Below are 22887 nucleotides of genomic sequence, written 5' to 3' on the forward strand. Positions count from 1 at the left end.
ATTCTGCTATCACATTCTCTCTCCCTCAATCCTAAGCACACAGTGTTGCGACTGGCCTTGTTCCCGCCTAAGCACGGCAACCTGTCTATGGGAAGACGATAGGTCAGGCAGGATTGCAAATGCGAAGTCAGAGCGGAGTGGGAGTACATGCGAGATGAGGTTTGCAGGAAGACGTACCTGTGAGGGAGCGTTGCGAGAGATGAATATGTGGTTTGGGCGGGGACACTGATATATAGATGGAGATGAGCTCGAGGTGTTACGTGCTCTCGCGGACCACCCTCCCTTCCGTCCAATCTTGTAGTCTTAAAACAAATCTCACCCGAATCGCTGAGATTTCCTAGCAAATCCCCCGTCTTGGAAACATGAAATCACCCCTGCCATCTGCACGTCGCCCGTCTATCAAACAAACGCGTGAAATGATCGTAAATACCCATTTTGCAGTGATTTCACCCTACCCGCAAAAACAAACAGGCCCTAAAGAAAGAAGTGGAAAGCGATAGAGAGAGACAAAGAAGGAGAGAAGGAGCCAGCCTTTAGAACGAGTTCCAGCTGTGACCCAACTCAGTCCCAAACGGTTGTCGAGTCAGAATCAGATCTGGCCGTTCATTTGTTGAGAAGAAGAAGGAGAGAGAAAGGGAGAGAGAGGAAGCTCCTTTTACCTCAATAAACCCTGCTTCACTCAGTATTTTCCACAACGACCTAAACTTCTAGAAAATCGGCTAGACGCATTGCGACTGCCTCTTTGTGACAACCATCCTCAATCGACTCGTATCAGCCATGAATCAGTAGGACTTGATGAAGACGCCCATTCAAATCCCATCCCATGTAACGAATCTCTGCCCAAATTGAGTTCTGGGTCAAGTCATTGGTGAGTTGGTAATGAATCTGCATTTCAGGGAGAACCCTGACTCAAATCGGATCTGGAAAATAGTCTGTTTCAGCCTCCTTACACCATCAAGTAATTGAAATTTTTCCCAGCAGTTTAAAAATAACGCCACTCTCCACTCGATAGCGAGTTAACTTAGTGTTAACACATTGTGATGATGCCTTCAGGAACACCTCTAACTGGCTTCACTGGGAAGTAATCATCCTCTACGACAGCCAAGGAAAGGAATTGCTATTCAGTTATGAAACTAGAGTCTATTACCTAGTTTTAAAATCCCCTCAACTCGGTGGCGAGTTGACTCGGCCAGTTTCCCAACTGAGTCGAACAAATCATTGATGCAAAAGTCATCTAGGGATGATTTGGGAAGTATCAGACCCATGGGATCAATAACCTGATCCAACAGTAAGCAAACTACCTAAAACTTGTACTCAACTAGTTAAAAGTTGAGAAGCCCAACCAAGTCAACTTAGTCGTGACTCGCTGGAATCTTGTAACATCTTATTCAGTGCTGTTTACAACTATGATCCTTGAAGGATACTTTCAATCGATTTCAAATCAAATAAGTAAAGGCAATCTCAAATCACCTATAGTCCATGCATGAACTAGAATAGTATTTGATTCTCATTGCTTTAATTTAGGAACTCATAAACTAACCTTATAAGAAGGATTAAATCAAGAGGAACATTCATTCAAGGTGAGGACTCACCCTTTGAGCTTCCCACTTAAATTCATCAATCTGAACATAAATGATGCTTTAGTTCCATGCAGTTAGTAGCTCTAAGTTATTCATAGTTTACTTATCTCATTATATGAATATGTTAATATGTTGCGCAATTGATTCCTACATTAGATAATGGGCATGTCTCCTTAATTTTTTAGCAAGCATAAATGATGGATGTTTATATGTTATTTCCATATGCGACACCTATTGATCAATAGGATGTTTGCTACTTGTGATTATTTGATGGATTGAATGAAACCTATTGGGAACCCACCATCTTGCGGTCCCTATTTGCCTTACACAGCTTAGATCGCATATTTGCCTTACATGGCTTGGATCGCATATTTTCCTTACATGGCTTAGACCGCATATTTGCCCTTGTGGCTTTGATGGACTAATGGTACCCTTTTGTGGATTTTTAGTTATATTCGCTTGTCTTGTTGTTTCTAGCTATCTTGCAGTGTTTAGTCGTATTGTGATTTTCAGGTAGAGCGGGTGTTCGCTTAGCAATTTCCTAGCCATCTTGCGGTGTTCGCATACGATATGATTTTTGGGTGGTTTAGATTTCGTATGTTACTTATCTCTTCATCTTGCAATGTTTAGTCGTACCGTAATTTTTGGGTGGAGCAGGTGTTCACTTAGCAATTTCTTAGTCATCTTGCGGTGTTCACGTATGATATGATTTCTGGGTGAATTAGACGTTTGTATATTGTTCTCTCTTCATTTTGTCGTGTTTAGACGTATTGTGATGTCCGGGTGGAGCGGGTGTTTGCTTAGTGATTTCCTAGCCATCTTGCGGTGTTCACGTACGATATGATTTTCAAGTGAAGTAGAGGTTTAAAGCTTGATTTTCTAGTCATTTTATGGAGTTTGTAAGATTGATTATTTGACTATATGGATACACCCCCTTTCGTTGTGATTTCTATTACATTTTCTTAATGTTGAGATTATGTTGACTAGCTTATTTCTGAATATATGATTATGATTTTGAATGGCGTTGTTTAATATGTCTCTTCTCATATATTGTGGTTTATGTTGGATTATGAATGATGAGTGCGTAATCTAAGAGGGTACGCCTCACTGTAATAACCATTGACGCTATTAAATCATATCAGTTGATGTAGGTGTAGAGTGATTCGATCCTGTTCACTGGGTTGTTAGAGTAGATTGGGTAGTTGAGGAGTTAGACGGGGTCCCTGCAACCCATATTGAGCTCCACCGTTAGATAATAGATTTCTATTTTTTTTAATTAATGAACTTTGCTATTTAAGGGTTGTATAAGTCTTGTATAGGTGCTACATTTGAATTTTTAATATGGTTGGAATGTTTTTATACAATGCATGGTTTACTCTAGCTACGCTGTTGCTATCTCTGATTAATGATAAGCGGTTCAAATTTACACCGAATTTTATAGGCTAACACTCAGGTTTTTGGAGAACGAGTCATATACTCGGGTTCTAAAAACCGGGGCATTACAATGCCCTCCTATGAAGAAGAAGAGAAGTAGGGTGAGGTGGTTCTTCACCACCAGCAGCACATAACCGAGTTAGCTCGGTTGATCTCCACTGAGTCGGGCTGAATTGCTGCCCCAGTGGGTCCACTCAAGCTTCGTTTGAGTTTAGAAGTTGCTGGACCTATATGAGAATAGAAGGAAGAAGAGAATAGAGGGAGAGAGAAGAGGGAGAAGGAAGGAAGGAAGGAGAGTTGCTGAGTTGACTCGGTTTAAAACTGAGTCAAGCATGAACCGAGCTTGCAAGACGAGATTTACTCTCGAGAAGGAAATTGAAGCTTTCCAACATCTAAATTGGATTTTAGAAATTGGCTAAGTCGAGTTAGAACCAAATCAGTTGGGTAAGTTCAACTCAGTTATTTAAATTAGAAATTTATTGATAATATTTAATCATATATATTTGAGAAATTTTATGATATAGGGTCGAACCTAATTCAAGCTGCTTCACACCCTCAAACCCTATGGTGATATAAACTCATATCCTAAGGTGAGGACTCACCCTTTGATCTTCCCACTTAAATTCATTAATCTAGACATAAATGATGCCTTGATTTCTCTCATCGAGTTGTTTATCTTACTACATGAATATGCTAACATGTTGCACAACTGATTCTTGTGTTAGATAATGGACATATCTCTTTAAATTTGGTAAGCATAATTGATTTGATGTTCACATGCTATTTTCAGTTGTATAACATGCTATTGATTAGATGTTGTTACTTGCAATCATTTGATGGATTGAATGGGACTTGTTGTGGACTTACCATCTTGCGGTCCATATTCGACTTACGCGACTTGATTATATACTTGTCTTATATGTCTTGGACCATATATTTGCCCTATATGGCTTGGACCGCATATTGCCCTATGTCGCTTGGATTACATATTTTCCCTTGTGACTTTGATGGAACATTGGCATCCTTTATGACATATTGGTTATATTCACATGTCTTGTTGGTTTTCTAGCCATCTTACGGTGTTCAGTCGTATTGTGATTTTTCGGTGGAGCGAAAGTTCGCTTATCGATTTTCTAGTCATCTTGTGGTGTTCACATACGATATGATTTCTGAGTGGTCTAGAGTTTGTATGTTGTTATTTCTTCATCTTGCGGTGTTCAGTCGTACTATGATTTCTGGGTGGAGCGGGAGTTCACTTATCGATTTTCTAGCCATCTTGCGGTGTTCACGTACGATATAATTTTTGGGTGAAGTAGATGTTTTTATGTTGGTTTTCTAGCCATCTTACGGTGTTCAGTCGTATCATGATTTTCAGGTGGAGCTGAAGTTTGCTTATCAATTTTCTACTTATCTTGCGGTGTTTACGTACGATATGATTTTCGAGTGGTCTAGAGTTCGTATGTTAATTATCTCTTCATCTTGTAGAGTTCAGTTGTACCATGATTTTCAGGTGGAGCTGAAGTTCGCTTATCAATTTTCTAGCCATCTTGTGGAGTTCACATACGATATGATTTTTGGATGAAGTAGATATTTGTATGTTGACTCTTCATTCATCTTGTGGAGTTCAGTCGTACCATGATTTCCGGGTAGAGCTGAAGTTCACCTATTGATTTTCTAGCCATCTTGCGGAGTTTACGCACGTTATGATTTCTGGGTGAAGTAGAAGTTTAAAGGTTGATTTTCTATTCACCTTATAGATTTCACTTGTACCATGATTTTTGGGTGGTGCTGAAGTTTGCTTATCGATTTTCTAGCCATCTTCCAGAGTTCACATATAATGTGATTTTCGGGTGCAATAGAAAGTTGTATGATTGATTATTTGACTATTTGGACATACACTTGCATTGCAATTGCTATTTATTTTGCTTATGATGAGATTATATTGATTGACTTAATTTTTTAGTATATGATCATGATTATGAATTGCCTTGTTTAATATATCTATTCTCATGACTTGCAATTTATACTGGATTATGAATGATGAGTTTGCAATCTTAGAGGGTGCTCCTCACTGCGATAGCCATTGACGCTATCAAACCATATTAGTTGATGTTGGTGTTGGGTGAGCCGATGTTGTTCACTGGATTGCTAGAGCAGATCGTGTAGCTGGGAAGCTAAACGGGGTCCCTGCGACCCATATTGAGCTTCGCCATTAGCTGATAGATTTATGTTTTTATTTAATGAACTTTGATATTTGGGATTGTATAAGTCCTGTATGGGCACTACATTTGGATTTTTTATGGTATTTGAAATTTTTTTCATAAAATGCATGGTTTACTCTAGCTACATTTGCTGCTAACTCTGATTAATGATAAGCGGTTCAAATTTACACTGAATTTTAAAGGCTAACACTTGGGTTTTTGGAGAACGAGTCATATACTCGGGTTCCAAAAATTGAGGCGTTACAGGAAATCTCTGCTTGCCCACTTGTTTGTGGGTAGTATGGAGTGCTCACTTTGTGGGAAATGCCATATTTGTTCATTAAGTTCACAACTGGCCTATTACAAAAATGTAAACCTCCATCACTAATGATGGCTCGAGGTGTTCCGAATCGGTAAAGGATGTTTTCTTTTAAAAATTTAGTGACCGTTTGACGATCATTGTTTTGGCATGGAATTGCTTCGACCCATTTAGTGACATAGTCCTGCTAGAAAAATATATAAATTCCCAAAAGATTGGGGGAATGGTCTCAATAAATCAATGCTCCAACAATCAAATTAATGCTTCAATGATTAGAATAGGGTTGAGAGGCATCATATTTCAATGGGATAATTCTCCCAATTTTTGACCATGCTCATAAGCTTTAAAAAAGTCATGTGTATTTCTAAACATAGTTGGCTAATAAAAGCCGCACTGTAGAATTTTGGCCATGGTCTTTTTAACAGAAAAGTGACCACCACAAGCCTGAGTGTGACAGAAGGAGATGACACTTTGGTGTTCATTTTCTGGCACACATCTCCTTAAGATTTGATCTGGGCAATATTTGAACAAATATGGATCATCCTAGAAGAATTTGCATAACTAGGTAAAGAATTTCTTCTTATCTTGGGCAGTCCAATGTGTTGGTGTGAAACCTATGGCAAGATAATTAACAATATCCATAAACCAAGGTGAATTGGAGACTTTAAACAATTGTTCATCAAAGAACATGTCATTTATATGAGTCGTCTTAAGGGAATCAGAGGGATCAAGGCAGAAAAGATGGTCAACTACTACATTCTCTACTCCCTTTTTACCTTTTATTTTCAAATTAAATTTTTGGAGTAGGAGGATCCATCTTATCAAGCGGGGCTTAGCATAATTCTTAGAAAGAAGATACTTGAGTGCTGCATGATTGATGTAGATGATGATCTTAGATCCGATTAAGTAAAATCTAAATTTGTCCAAAGCGAATACGATAGCCAAGAGTTCTTTTTCCGTAGTAGAGTAATTCACATGGATCGAATTTAGAGTCTTACTTGCGTAATGAATAACGTAAGGCTTCTTTTCTTTTCTCTGGCCTAAAACTACCCCAAGAGCATAGTCAGATGCATCACACATAATTTCAAAAGGACGGTTCTAATAGGGTGGTTGCAGGATAGGTGCAGTAGTCAACTTACTCTTGAGCTTAGAGAAAGCTTCTTGACATTGCTCAATCCACTCGTATGGTACATTCTTTTGAAGTAGATTGCATAAAAGATGAGAGAGGTGACTAAAGTCCTTTATGAATCTCCTATAAAATTCAGCATGTCCTAAGAAGGATCGCACGTCTTGTATGTTCTTGGGTGGAGGTAAGTTAGAGATAAGATCAATCTTAGCCTTATCTACCTCAATTCCTTTGGACGAGATGATATGTCCAAGGATAAGTCCCTTACGAACCATGAAATGACACTTCCCCCATTTCAGTACCAAATTCTTTTCTTCACATTACTTCAACACACATTTAAGGTTCTCCAAATAATCGCTAAAGGATGGGCCAAAGACAGAGAAGTCGTCCATGAAGACCTCTAAATATTACCCCATCATGTTAAAAAAAATACTCATCATGCATCGCTGAAAAGTGGCGGGGGCATTACACGGTCCGAATAGTATCCTTAGGTTATCAAAGGTGCCAAAGGGACATATGAACACGGTCTTTTTTCGATCTTCAGGGGCTATCTCTATCTGGTTGTAGCCCAAATACCCATTAAGGAAATAGTGTTAGGAATGCCCAACTAGCCTTTCCAAGATTTGATTAATGAAGGGCAAAGGAAAGTGGTCCTTCCTCATGACGGTATTCAATTTTCTATTATCAATGCACATTCTTCAACCAGTAGTGACTCTAGTTGGCACGAGTTCATTGTCGGCATTGGCTACGATGGTGATTATGGACTTCTTAGGAACTACCTGATTGGGCTCACCTATTGACTATCGGATATAGGGTACATGATACCCACATCCAATAGCTTAAGAACCTTAGCCTTAACCACTTCCTTCATGTTTGTATTTAATCTACGTTGCGGTTGCCGAAAGGTCTTTGCATTATCCTCTAGATAAATGCGGTGAGTACAAATCGAAGGGTCAATTCCCTTGAGGTCTACAATTGACCATCCAAGGGCCCCTTTGTACTTTATGAGAGTAGAGATCAACATACTCTCCTTTTCTTGCTCGAGGTGGGATGAAATCACCACTGGATGTCTCATCTTGACCTAAATAGGCATATTTCAAATCAGAGGGCAAAGGTTTTAGGTCAAACTTCGGTGCCTTGAGGTTAGACGATAGAGGCATTAAATCGGTTTGGGGTAATTCTTTAAATTATAGCCTCCACCGGTTAACTTCAAGTATCGGCCTGGTACTATGTCATCAAAATCATGGGAGTGGGCAAGACACATCTCTAGAGGGTCAGAAGATAAGGTTAGAAATGTTCTATCTTTTATGAAAGAATCAATCAAGTTAATATTGTGGGAATCGTCATCATCCTCTAACTGTTTGCCTATATTGAAAAAAATATTTAACTCTAATGTCATATTTCTAAAAGATAAATTCATGACTCTATTCATACAATTAATGATTGCATTTGATGTGGCCAGGAATGAGCGACTAAGAATGATAGGTATTTGGGGTGCTCATGTCCACGATGGGTTGCGTATCTAGGACAATAAAATCTACCAGGTAGTAGAATTTGTCAACCTGGACTAACACATCCTCAATTATCCCTCTTGGTACACGGACTGAGCGATCAGTAAGTTATAATATGGTCCAGGTGTGTTTTAATTCACTAGACCCAATTGCTCGCAGTATGGAATTAGATTTACGCTCGTTCCCAAGTCAAGAATTGTATGCTCAATCCGATAATTCCCAATTACACAAGCAATGGTTAGGTTACCAGGATCTTTATATTTCTGTGGCACATCTTTCTTTAGGATGACACTCACTTTTTTTTTATCAGAAATATTTTTTTTGAATGTTTTGCCGTCTTTTAATAGTGCATAGATCTTTCATAAACTTGGCATATGAAGGTATTTATTTAACGACATCCAGTAGTAGAATGTTGACCTTCACTTGTTTCAGCACCTCTAGAATGTCCTGAGAGTTAGAAAGAGGTTTTGGTGTAATTAATCGTTGGGGGAATGGTGCAATCGGCTTGCCTTGAAGTTTTGATTCTAATTCTTGTGGAGTATTGATAGGTCTATTTGCTTCATCTATTTCCGTGTCCTTGGATTTTTTAGCCCTTACCGGAATAGATTTGTCAATTGTTTTCCCACTCCTAAGGGTGGTGTCACGCCTCGAACTCGGAGACCGGGCTCACAAAATTTTCGATCGCCGAATCCAGCACCGACAGCCTCCATAGTACCCCATTCTCGGCTCCCGACACCTATACACCAGGTTTCGATCCTGGAATCCTACTAGGAGGATTTCAAATATAATTTTGATTCAGTATAAGCATAACCAAGCATAACCCATGAACAATAACCACAAGAACACCACCACAAAATCCACTATGAATAAAAGCTTTGAGTACAATGCGTATAAAGGGAAATACAAGGTAATGATAATAACAGAAACTCCAAAAGCCTGATTGTATGCTCCAACTGCGGCGAAGCTACGGCTGCGTCCCGGTGTCACCTGCACGCATCGATCATACATAAGCTTATAGAAAGCTTAGAGGGTGGTGTAAGTGTGTGCGCAATAATAGCGTGCTTAGAATGCAAGGTTAGAGTAATGCGGAATCATGCCGATGAGTACATGAATTCAATCAGCCGTACTAGGGCTATGTGGTGCAAGATATGAATGCTATCGGCCATATCAAGACCATGCGATGTGAGATACAACTCAAGCATGTCAATCCTTATCCAAATCCACATATCAATACAGTTCTCATTCTGGATAATCAACGGGGTCTAGTACACTCTATGCCAGCTTGTTGCCCCTATCTGAATGCACAACTGGGAGAGTGGAAGAGACCTCACTATCCGCCTGCCAATATCGGGCCCAGCTCGTTGATAGCGGACCCATTCCTCAAGCTGGTCAAACTCAACCTAGAAATTGCCCCCTCACTCAGGCGGGTAAGGTCACACCCCTTTCCAACCGACCACGACACAGTGGGAGGCGCGGCCTACTGGTATACAGCCCTTGCGCGCTCGTGTATCCACTCGGTCTCGACGTTGGAGTCATCCTCTGGTACCATCAGGTTTAGGAATTTTCACCCAGGGACATCTATGGCACCTCGATGCTAGAAACATATTTCGGTATCTAATCCAGCTATCCACGATGTGTCTATGGAGGCTGTGGCCCTGATGTCAGTAGGGCATACAATAATCACAATCACACGATGTAAGTGCATGAATCACCCTACCAAACATGCAACAATCATGTGCGTACCATACGCTCATGTAGGGCAACCCTGCCTATTAGGGAGCCCATAAACAATCCGTCCATAAGCATATGCTATGATCAGTCACTCCTCATATCAGGCATACATATGCTGCGTATGATCATGAATCATGGATCTATACTAAACATGTTATATGGTGATGGGCTATGTTCGGAACGAAGATGGGCTTAGACGGCCTACACACTATAAGTATGGGCCTATTAATGGGCCTTAGGGAGAGTGACAATGCGGACATTTAACCAACAATATCCTTACAATGTGGACGTCAAACCATCATTGCTCCCAAGGCGTAGCCCGATATAAAGGTCAACACATAAACCATGGTGGAATCACGTTATAATGGGCCTCATGTACATCCCATTGGGCCTCGACACATGGGCCTCCAATACATCAAATGGGCCTCATGTACATGGGTCTCATACATATCAAGATGGGCCCCAACAGATGGGCCACAACTACATCAAGATGAGCCTAATCACATGGGCCTTATATTTCTCAAGTGGGCCACACCAGTGGGCCTTGAATACATCACAATGGACCCTCATATGGCAAGTGGGCCACATCACATGGGCCACACGTATATCAAATGGGCCACACTTAAATATAAGTGGTGATAATGATTTGCACTATTAAAATTCCCAAGGCCCGCTATAACATTTATTTCCCATCCAATCTAATCATAAGGTCCCAAAGGATGTCGATGGTAGCCGTTCAGTCCTCACCATGCAGTGTGGTCCACTTGATAAATAAATCTGTCTTATTTTTGTCTCAAGCCTTAAAATTTTATTTCAAAATGGTTGGACGGTTTGGATGCAATACATGCATCATGGTGGGTCCCATAGATGGATGGCATGGATGTCACTGGTGAGACCCACAAAACTTGGCGACGCTACTCCAGTAGCTGGAGTGAGGTACACCAGCCGTCCCACCTTGGGACGGTGTGGGGTATGATGCATACATCAGTGGGTCCCATGTGGGGCCCACCATAATGTTTATATGCCATCCAAACCGTTGATGAGGTCACATGGACCTAGATGAAGTGGGAAAACAAATTTCATAATAATCCAAAACTTTTGTGACACCCAGAAGGGTTTCAATGGCAGATGTTCACTCCACTATTTCCTGTGATGTGGGCCACCTGAGTCACTTATATGGCTGATTTTTGGGTGGCCTGTAGCCAGGAGGAAGGCCCACCAAATGCACGCTCTGGATGGTAACACACATCATGGTGGGGCCCACAGTTGGGACCGTGGGTCCCTGCCTCCAGCGTCCACGGCAGTAGGACACTGTGTGTCCTCATGTGTTGGGGACTGGCAGCACCTGCTGCCTAATGCAATATTTTTTTTTTTAAAAAAATCAATATTCCTGTGGTTTTTCACAGGTGGGGCCAACATCAAGGAAATCTAACTCGGCCATTTGATTCTACGGCCCCTGATTGACCAAATGAGACCAATATGCGATGCATTTTTGACGAATGGAAGAATCAATGTAGGTTTTAATGGTAATACCACTATTTCCTATGGTATGGCCCGCTTGATTATCGGATTGGGCTCAAATTTCTGCTCAACGCCTAAAATGGGCTAAGCAACGGAATGGACGGCATGTATTATCTACATAAATCAAGGTGGGGCCTGCATGAGTGGCCCACCCCCATGCTTAGTACACCCCAACGTCAGTTTACACTTCACTGTTAGCCACGTCCCAAGCCAGTTCACACTTCTTTGTTGAGCCACGTCTAGTGTCTTTGGATGCTAGACGGTGTGGAATAACACAAGCATCATGGTGGGTCCCACATGGACGTGGCCCACCATGGATGTATATAGATATATATAATATAAATATATTACATATATTTAGATCTAATGGGTGGGATTTCCCAGATATGTGGTGGGTCACTTCGTCTGATGGATGGAGCAGATCTAACATAATTCGGTGGGGCCCACAACATTCTAGGGAGAGAGAGAGAGAGAGAGAGAGAGAGAGAGAGAGAGAGAGAGAGAGAGAGAGAGAGAGAGAGAGAGAGAGAGAGATACGTGAAGGGGAGGGACCCCACCATTATTGGGCCCTCCCAAATACAATGCATACATTAAGTGGGTCCCACAACAAGTGGGCCCTTAAATTTAAAAACAATGGTAGATCACCCACCTATTGCACTCCTCCTTGATCCCTTAGCCTCCTTAGCTCCTTGCCTTCAATTTTGATGGAGGTTGATGGGGTTTTGATGGTGGGGATGAGAGATGAGAGGGTGGGCCACACTTAGCATTTAGGAGAGAGTTTGGGGAGGCTTGTACGTGTAGATTTTCTTATTGCTTGAGAGAGAGTTTTTAAGAAATGAGTGAAATGGAGAATTAATGGATGAAAGGGATGGATGGAGTGGTGGGTGTAAGGAAAAGTGATGGGGAAGTAAGATTGTATTTGAAATTTGTAAAAAGAGGTATGGTGAGGGGAGAGAGAATATTGACTTAAGGGAAAAGGAGGGATGGGTTGTTGTACTTGGGGTATGGCTTGTACTTGACATTGATTGATTAATCGATGAGACATGTCATAGAGATTCTCTCGAAGTTCGCAACACGCGGCGTTTCTTTAGAATGAACACAGGTCCACATCTCCTAGCTTGGGTATCGGATCGGTGTGTGAGTCGCGGCGTTAGAACCGTGGCGACGACGTGGTCGCTATGATATAAGTTTCAAATCAAGCCGACTTCGGTATACAGGACCCGGCTTAGGATCACGCACAAACATCGGATACAGGTTAAGGGTTGTCGAAATTTGACCAGGAGGATAGCGAAAGTCCAACGAAATGGTACGGACTAAGATACGGGTCTTACAGGTGGTGATAGACTTAGATTGCTCCATTTAATTTGAAGATCTCGGGTCATTGACTTCATATTACGGTTTTGGATTGGGAAGAGGTTGAGATGGAAGGCTTCCCTTGTTCCCAATTGCATTTTTTGTCTTAAGCCCTTGAATGCCTTTTGTAAGGTCTTAAAGACTTGTAGCATACCCTGATTGAAAAGCTCTTGATTTTGAAGATGCTTTAGAACCAAATCCTCTCGAGGTTTCCCTTGATTTGGACTTTAATTAGGGAATCCTTGAGGAGTAGCAGTTTGTCCATTCCTCCAACTGAAATTTAGATGATTTCTCCAACTATAATTGTTTGTATTGGAGTTGGGTCCACTGAAAGGTCTTTGGTAATTATTTATGGCATTAGATTACTCATTCAGTACCTCTTGAAAGACAGGTATTGTTGTACAATTTTCAGATGTGCGAATGTTGCAAGCATAAATACTGCAAACACTTTCCTTAACTTTATCTTTATTTAATTCCATGGCCTCAAGTTTTCTTGTGAGATTATCCACTTTAGCATTGATATTATCATTTTCTTTCAGGAGGTATATTCTGCCCGTTTCCTTCGATTGAGTAGGCTTAGAAGTGGTGCTTGATTTCAAGGAGTTGTCCCATGATTGTGTGTTTTCAGCAAGCTTATCAAAATAGTCCCACACATCATCGACATTTTTTCTCATGAATTCCCCATTGGACATTGTCTCGACCAATTGGTGCATGAGAGATGTCAGTCCATCATAGAAGAAGTTCGTGATGCGCCACGTTTCGAAACCGTATTGTGGGCATGAAATGACAAGATCCTTGAACCACTCCCAATATTGGAAGAATTTTCATCTTCCTTTTGGGCAAAGTTCGTGATTGAATTTCTAAGGGTGTTTGTTTTATGGTATGGGAAAAACTTCTTTATGAACTCCCTTATCATGTCATTCCATCTACCAATAGATCGTGGATGTAGTGAATGCAACCACGTCTTAGGTTTCTCTTTCAAAGAAAAGGGAAAGAGTTTCAGCCTGACCATGTCATCAGACACGTTAGGAAAGTATAAAGCGGCTATGATCTCATCAAACTCTTTCAAGTGTAAATATGGATTTTCAGATTTAAGTGCATGGAGTTTAGGAAGGAGTTGGATCACCTTTGGCTTGATATCCATATGTCCTGTATTCTCTGGAAAAACCATGCATGAAAGTGTGCTCACCTTCACCGGTTGTAAATAATCTCATAAAGTACGAGGTGGGGGTGCTTGATGCACCTCTTTTTCATCTTGGATTTCCTCAACCCTAGGTTGAGGTGGATTTGGAGGTTGATTGGCAACCATAACTTCAGTTAACTTTGTGGATCTCGAGTGGTGTCTAATCTTGTGATGGATAGATAACCCCTCAACCAATCCTCCTTCATTCAAGAGACGTCGAGTGTTATCACGGACCTACTTGGGCATGAAACACTCTCAGCCCTCAATTTCAGAATCTAACTTAAACCTAAAAAGGAGGGAAATAAAAATCTAGAAATAGAAAGAAGTTAACAAATTAGAAAGTTCTATGTTGGTATCCTATAAAAGAAAAAGGAAAGTGAATTAGTTTCTTAAAAAAATATAGAAATAGAAAGATGAGTTAGTTTCTAAAAATAATTAGGAAAGTTTCTAAAAAAAGCAACCTAGTTTCTAAAAATAAAAAAGGAAAGTTTCTAAAAACAAATTAAGAAAGTTCTAAACCTAGAAATAGAAAGTAAGTTAGTTTTTAAAAATAATTTAAAAAAACCCTACCCTAAAAATAGAAAGTAAACAAATCCTAACGTTAACCTAATTCCACAACTAATCAATCTCATAAAAACACAACCGTTAATTCCCGGCAACGGCGCCAAAAACTTGTTCACAACCCCAAGTGTCGGGTTGCGATGTAGTAATAATCTCAGTAAGACCGAGGTCGAATTCACAAGGACTATTCTCGTGTGTATTCTGAAAGTAATTAGAATTAGAACTAGAAAAAGATCTAAACCTAAATATGGAATATAAGTAATGGAGAAGTATGAAGTTAGAAACTTAAGAAATTAAAGGTGGGAACTAGGGTTTCCAGGGATTTACTTGCAGTTATCGGGATATTTCTCCTTATTTGATTCTAGGAACTTAATTGGAATTGGAGTCCTATCCTATCAAATTGGAAGATATATCAATAAACTCAGATTTGAACTTCCATCGATCTAATTCTCAACAGATGGAAGTTGTAGAGATTGGAAGTGATTCCATCATTTAACCATGCCTAAGAGACTATGGCAAACAATAAGATATACCAATCTAACAATGAACATAGGGGAATTATGAGGGTAAGAAGAGATTTCATCACCCAACCATGCCCAAGGGACGATGGTGGACAACTGGATTTACTAACTTCACAATCTCATAGCAAGAAAAGAAGATACTTCAAGCTATTGCAAATCTATTGCGATTTGTGTCACAACAAACCATTAAAAACTAAAAGTATTCCTTAAATATCAAAGTAGGATCAAAGGAGTTCAACAATAACAAGAACCAAACTAGAAGAACATCCCAATCACGCTACAAGCTTCACCCTATAGCCCTAGCTAAGGGATTTAGCCAATCATAGACATGATTGGATTCAAAACCCTAGAAGAAAGCATCAAAAACTAAGAAGAAGAGAAAAAGAAACGCTTGGGAGACAGCTTCACCTCTTTACTCTGCTCCTCCAAACCCAAGATATCATAAAAAACTTAGGAAACCCATATTTATAGGCAAAGTTCCGCAAAATCACAAAATTGGATCAAATTTATGCAATCTGCATAAACTCTGTATAATTCCTTCAATGTCATCGAATGACCTTTGATGTTATTGAAGGGGTTTGAATCCGGAAGTCACACCTTTTCTCTTTTTGCACTGCGTAAGTCTCTATGTCATCGAATTGTCCTTCGATGTCATTGAGCATCCCTTCGAGTCATGGAACTGGTCCAAAATAGAACAATGAGTTGCTTCATAATTCTTCAGAAATTCGATGTCATCAAGCTGTGTTCAATGTCATCAAGCAACTCCTCGATGTCATCGAGGGAGGCTTCGAGTAATCGAAAACTACACCCAATATGTCCAGCAACCAACTTGATTTTCATGTAAAAATTTGATGTCATTGAGCAGTTTTCGATGTCATCGAACGATGGCTTCAATGTTATTGGACGGTGCTCGATGACACAGTCATTGTATTCTACGCTTGTTCTTTCGACTTCCTTCCTTCTCTACTTAGTTTTCTTAGATTTTGGAGTCTTGAAATCTTCAATCTTGGTCTCCAAAGATCCATTCTTTGCCTTTGCAATTCTTCAGCACTAAATACATGCTTTTAGCATTCTTTCCAATCCAAGCTCTTAAATTCATCTTGCAACACAAACATGAATAAAATGGGACATTAAGCAGTATCATGTTCATAAAACCAAGATATAAATGGAGGATAATATGCAATATTTGACCCTCAACACTTACCTTAATTGTATTTAGTTTTGTCCCACATTAAAAAGTTATTAAAAAAATACTAACCCTTTCTATTAAAACCTCTCAGTAATCCTATGTATTGGAAAATAAGGGTGGCCGTGGCATGGTGCGGATACTTACTTTTCCTTTATAAGGACATCTCCTCTATATTGTAAAATTCATTAAAAAATTCTATCTTCTCTGGTTTTTCCTATGTGTTCTTTCTGGACAAATCAGTTCGAGTATGCTTGAGTTTGTGTGGCTCTCATCGAGAGTGCACTAGATCTAAGCCGTTCATCTTGGAAGAGAGCTGTTGTATCTCAAGGTTAGACTTGATAGAACCTAATGCATCAGGGAATATCTTCCTATGTAGGAAAATATGTCTTTAAGATAGCGACTATAACATGCCACAACTCTTCAGATTCTTATGTTAATTTGGAGTTTCTGTTATATCCTCTATTTTAGAACTAACAATTTAAAGACATGTTTCTCTCTAAAAAATCTTGGCACTATGACTACCATTTATGAGAATCTTAGAATTGAGATTTTTGATGAGATGAACTTCAAGAGATGACAATAGAAAATGGAGTTCTATCTGACTCTCGTCAAGCTGATTTATGTTATTAAAGATTCTGCCTATCACCTATGGTTAAGGAACCAGTGACATCTTTTGAACTATCGAAATAAAAGAGCAATCACTATTTGTGCTGAAATCATGTTCTTAATGCGATGCCTAATGAAAACTGTGATATCTGTTGTCATCTCTCTACTACCAAAGAACTATGGAATCATCTTGAAAAGAAATTAAGAACAGATGATGCTGAAACAAAGAAGTATGTAGTTAGTCATTATATTGATTTTAAGATGTCTGATGATAAGTCTATAGTAGATCAGGTGCATGATTTATAGAAGATAGCTCATGAAATCTCGTATGAAGGTGTGTTAATTAATGAGGCTTTCCAAGCTACTGCAATAATCGAAAAACTTCTATAATCTTCGAAGGAGTATAAAAATTCTCTAAAGCACAAGAGAAAGGACATGCATGTGGATGAACACATCATTCACATCTTATAAAAGAGAAAGCTACAAACCGTGATAAATATTCTCTGTATATATAATCTGTAACTAAGGCATACCTTATTGAGAATAACCAGAAGGGTCAAGAAAACCAAAGGTCTAGATCATAAAAGAAAAAACATCCACATGGTTAAAGAAACAAGAACAATAAGAAGAATGAAGATGCTATGTGCATGGAAAAAATGGACACTTTGCTAAGTAAAGTAGATTCCACAAAGACGATAAGAAGGAAAATGACCATGCACATATTGCTAAGGAGTTTATGGGGGTCATTACTGAAGCACTGATTGTTTATAGCTCAAATGAGTGGTGAGTTGATTCAGGTACCACCAAGGATCTTTGTTATGACCATGGTGCCTTTTCCTCTTACAAGAAGGTAGAGGATATGATGGACATTTTCATGAGAAATTCGCCCAAGGCAAAGGTCATTAGTAAGGAAAAGGTGAGCCTTAAGCTCTTTTTTTTCTCCTAAAAATGTGTAGACTCTTCTTGATGTGCTGCATGTACCAGACCTTCAAAAGAATCTTGTCTCTGGCTCTACTTTTGATAAGAATGAGATTTAGTTAGTTTTTGAAACTGAAAAATGTGTATCATTAAGAATGATACTTTTATTGGAAAATGCTATGTAACTAATGGATTGTTCAAATTGAGTGTTATAAATGATAATGGTGCTAGTTATTCTACTTACTTGATTGACTCTATTGATGTGTGACATGTTAGACTAGGACATGTGAATTATCATTCTATTGAAAGCATAATTAATATGGGGCTTATAATAGGTCAAGTGAATTATCATTCTTTTGAAAGTATGATTAATATGGAGCTTATTCCTTGAGTGGAAAGAAAAAAATAAAATAAATGTGAAATATGTGTACAATCTAAGCATGTCAGAAAACTATTCAAAAGAGTTAAAAAGAACAATCAAGTCTTAAATTCGATTTACAGCAATATTTGTGACCTTAAAAATATTATAACTCGTGAAGAAAATAAATACTTTATAACCTTCATAGATGGTTACTCCAGATATGAAAATCTATATCTAATCAGAATTAAAGTTGAAGTAAAAGATGGCTTCATAACTTTTGTGAATGATGTGGAAAAACAATTAGAAAGAAATGTGTAAGTTCTTAAATCTGATTGAGGTGGAGAATACATTTCTCATGACTTTACATTTTACTATGAATAAAAAAGGATTATACACGAGGTAAATGCACCATATTCACCTCAAAAAATGAAATTGCTAAAACAAAAAATAATAAATAATAAAATGGTAAATGTTATGCTTTCTAGTTCCGATTATCCCTTTAATCTATGGGGAGAAACCTTCTTTATTGTATGTTATATTCTAAATCGTGTACTTCATAAGTATTTTGATAAAATCCCTTATGAATTGTGGAAGAACAAACCTCCAAACCTAAAATATCTCAAAGTATGGGGATGTTTAGCTAAGGTAGGGCTACCTTCATATAAGAAAACTAAATTAGAGATTTTTTTTTTTTATTGTGCATTTATAAGCTGTGTAGAATAGCAAGGCTAATAGATTATTGGTTTTGAGGTTTCATAATCATATTGAGGTCCATTCCATAATTGAATATTTAGATGTCGATTTCTTTAAAAATATATTCCTAGTTAAATCTAATGCTACTTCTCCCATGGAAGTAGTAGATTTGGTCGTAACTTAGAACTTAGAAGAAGTAAGAGTGTCAGAGTTGAGACTAGCTTTAAACCTGACTTTTACACATTCCTTGTAAAGGATGATCCATTCGAACTTAGAAGAAGTAAGAGTGTTAGAGTTGAGACTAGCTTTAAACCTAACTTTTACACATTCCTTGTAGAGGATGATCCATTCTCAAATGCCAAAGTTATGAGCTCTTATAATGCAACCTTTTAGAGGGAAGCCATTAATAGTGAAATAGACTCTATACTGCATAATAGCACTTGCAAATTGGTAGACCTACCTCTAGGTAGTAACCCATAGGTTGCAATGGGTTTTTAAGATTAAGCTTAAATCAGATGGGTTTGTTGAGAAATTCAAGGCTAGACTTATGGGTCAGGGTTATAAGAAAAAGAAAGGCTGAAAAGGCTGAGCTAAGAGTCCTGGGGGGGTTGAATAAGACTATGCCAAATTAAAATTTAAATGCGGAATAAGAATGAAATAAATAAAGATAGCACTTATCAAATTCAAATAGTAGAAATGAATAGCAACCTCAAATGCATAAGTATTGAGAGGTTGATACAGATGTTGTTCTAAGGATAACCTTACACTAAAAACCAATGGCTTATAGTAGGACAACCTGATTTCTAGAACGGTCTGTGTATCAAAATCTCAAAAAAATACTAACGAATAAAGAATAAAATAGGAATAAATATCTACTACTATTACAACATTCACTACATGTGTAGAAAATAGATTACAATCATTCACCACAAACGCTGAAAAAGAATTACGACATTCACACACTTAACCACATTCAACCATCCACAACTCCAGCAATTATAGTGGTTCGCTTGTGTGTACACCAACTATTAGAAAACAATAACACAACTACTCTACTCCCAATATCCTCACCCTCGGGATATTGGCTTTTACTATGAAATAGGTTTTCCAAGGTTCATCCAAGACCTTCACAATTGTGTTTTCAAAGGGCTACCACAATTACAAACCCCACTCACTGAGATTTTCTGGCTATCTCAGTCAAAACTAAAAATAAAAGATTTTCTGGCAATCTAATAAACCAAATACAGAAAATTGAAATATACTTATCTGAAGATTCTTCTTCTTGATGAAGCCTGGTAGAACCAATTTGATATAGATGTTTAAAGTCCAATCTCACATATGAAAGGGTTCTTAGGTCTAATTGATTTTTAATTAAAATTAACCTGGGCTAGCTTGTTTTGATTTTGATCTCAAAAAGGATAAAATTAATATTCCCTTTACAAAAGAAATAGAATTGAATAGAGATCACAAATCAAATACAAAAAAGCTATTAAAAGAATCTTAAATACTAACCAATTAGATTCTCAAATGTGGGGACAAGTTTTCTCAGAGTTGTGACTTGAATAGCTTTGACTGCATTGAAAAACTCTGAAAATTGTCCTTAATTTATAAACAAAAATACTGTTCACTCGATTGGCCCAGTGGTCAGCTCGACTAGTTGAAGGACCAACAAATTTTTAAATTTTTAGACCTGATATGATTTGAACGTTCCTCAACTAGTTGAGTGGCCTGCTTGACTGGTCTAGTGGGATAAAAAATGCTTGGTAGACTTTGAGTTGAGCTTACTCGACTGGTTGAGCATTGTTCACTCAACTGGTCGAGCAGTCTTCAGGACTGGTCGAGGGTCCAATAAAAATTCTGAAAATTCACATCAAACCTTAGACTGGTCGAGAAAATTCCTGGACTAGTTGAGCTAGTACTTGGACTAATCGAACCATGACTAGGACTAGTCGAAAAATGACCTATAAAGTTATATAATGACCTAAATTAAGAATGCAATCAATATGACCTAACCTATGGTCAATCTAGGGTCATTCATACCTTATAGGTGAAAACTTGAACATTAAAACATTGTTCGCTTCGGTTGATAGTTTATCATGAAGTACTTGAAGCTTGTCATTGTATATTTGAAGATGAGCTTCGACTAGTGACCTTGTGACTTGAGTTTCAACTTGAGTGTATGAGCTTAAGCTTGAGAAGATTACTTGAGCTTGAAAGCACACTGTCTTGATATAGTTGAAGCTTGAAAACTTGATTTAATACTTGATGTTGTACTTGAATCTCTTATTCTTGTACTTGAAGTTCTTGAGTCTCTTGTACTTGAACCTCTTGATCTGGTCTTTGAATGAGGCAAGGATGATATAAAGTTGAGCTACACAAGATATAGATTCCAAGAGGTTTTGGCACTACAAAATTTGACAATCCTAGGAGGTAGATTGTAACGACCTTGGATTTTGTTGTGCTAATCTTTCCTTAAGTAGTTGTTTTTGGGGTAATTAGCGCTTTACTCGATTGCTTGTGAAATTCGCATCAATCACTTTAAATTGTATCTGTATGGCTCTAAACGTGTAGATTAGTGAGCGCTACGTTACTCTGAAATCTGGGATCCATCGCTAAATCCAGTTGTTCTGGGGAATTTTTGGAAGATCTGGATCGGATCTGGACCGCGCGTCGAAAGTCCGATGGCGATGATCTTAGGCTGTTGCGGTCACCGAGTTGGGCTTGATCTTCACCTCGAAAATCAAGTCGATCTGATGTTCTGGGTCGATTTGCTTGAGCTCGGAGTGAAGAGTGTGAGAACGGTTGGAATTTATTAAGGTTTTATTGAAATCTGAGTCGTGTCGCTTGCGCGACGATTTTAAGCATTCTGACCGTTGGATTTTGACCCAATTTCACCCTCTGATCAGGATAGTTGGCCCAGGCATATCCTAGTGCTTGTGGACCTGATCGAGATTCCGTAACCGTTGAATTGAGTGTGGTCCGCCACGGCTGATCTGAAGAGCCGGTCGGTATGAAAACTCAGCTTGACCTAGATCCATGGTCAGTGAGCTTAAGTCCGACCTTTCATGGTTATAGGCCCACCAGAAGTGCTTCGTTGGATCGAGAAAGGCTTACTTTGGTTATAACCTAAGTATACCTTGACCCTGGGGTTATTTCCATCATTCTAAGGCCTATATATAGTCCTTAAACCCTAGCTCTCATTTCCATACGAATTTTCTCTAACCCTAGCTTGGAAAGAGAGTGGAAAAGAGAGAGAAAGTGAGAGAGATAAGTTGGTGAATCATCTTGATTTCTTCCTTGTTCTTCTTCATCTTCCAACCTTCACTTTGAATCGTTCTTCTGACGATTCTGAGTTCTTTTGGGGTAAGTTAACCTAACCCTAACCTGTGTTAGAGCTTAGACTAGACTTGGTGTTGTTGTATCTCATTTCTATCCTTATTTTAGGGTATTCTATCGCCGTTGACGAAGACAATTCGTCTAAATCAGTTCGGTGGTTCTTTCTTCGCTTAAGGTGAGGACTTTAAGTGTATAGGTTATGGTTTTCAAGGCTTTCAACACCAGTTAGTGATTTATTCTTGTTATGGATGAGATTTCACATGCCTAATGTCGTGTTTACATTGCTTTTCTGATATGCATGTGCTATATTGAGATTTGTGTATTCTATGTGTATTTATAAAGTACCGTATACGTATAAAATATGCACTTATGTTTACCATGATTAATTGTCATATATGTATGCTAGATGCATATACGACAACTCCTTGGAAAAAGGAATTGTCTAAGTGCATGTATTTCAACATACGTCATGTATGTTGTCCCATGTATGCTAAGTGTTCGTAGAAATGCATGAATGATCTAAAGTGTAACTGATTACACTAAATGCGGGCGTTGAGAAGTGATTCTCAATACTCCTATGGATGCGCATGTTTTCCTTTATGCAGTTACCTTTCAAGTTATTTAAATTCAAGCATTTCCTATGCTTACACTTATGTTAAGTTGATATTCTTCAGATGTGTATGTACCATGATTTGAGTTGTTGATCCATTACTGTTTTACATTCCATATGAGCATCTATTGTA

The 22887-nt window shown here is 38.7% G+C and overlaps 1 non-coding gene across 1 annotated transcript; it reads left to right on the plus strand.

Moving 5' to 3' along the window:
• The first annotated feature begins 13538 nt into the window (after window positions 1–13538).
• On the plus strand, window positions 13539–13644 carry LOC131226412 (small nucleolar RNA R71). Its single transcript, XR_009161799.1, has one exon. It is a non-coding gene; the product is annotated as a small nucleolar RNA R71 (small nucleolar RNA).
• Window positions 13645–22887: the final 9243 nt, after the last annotated feature.

The sequence above is a fragment of the Magnolia sinica genome, chromosome 14, assembly GCF_029962835.1.
Source record: "Magnolia sinica isolate HGM2019 chromosome 14, MsV1, whole genome shotgun sequence".
Classification (NCBI taxonomy): domain Eukaryota; kingdom Viridiplantae; phylum Streptophyta; class Magnoliopsida; order Magnoliales; family Magnoliaceae; genus Magnolia; species Magnolia sinica.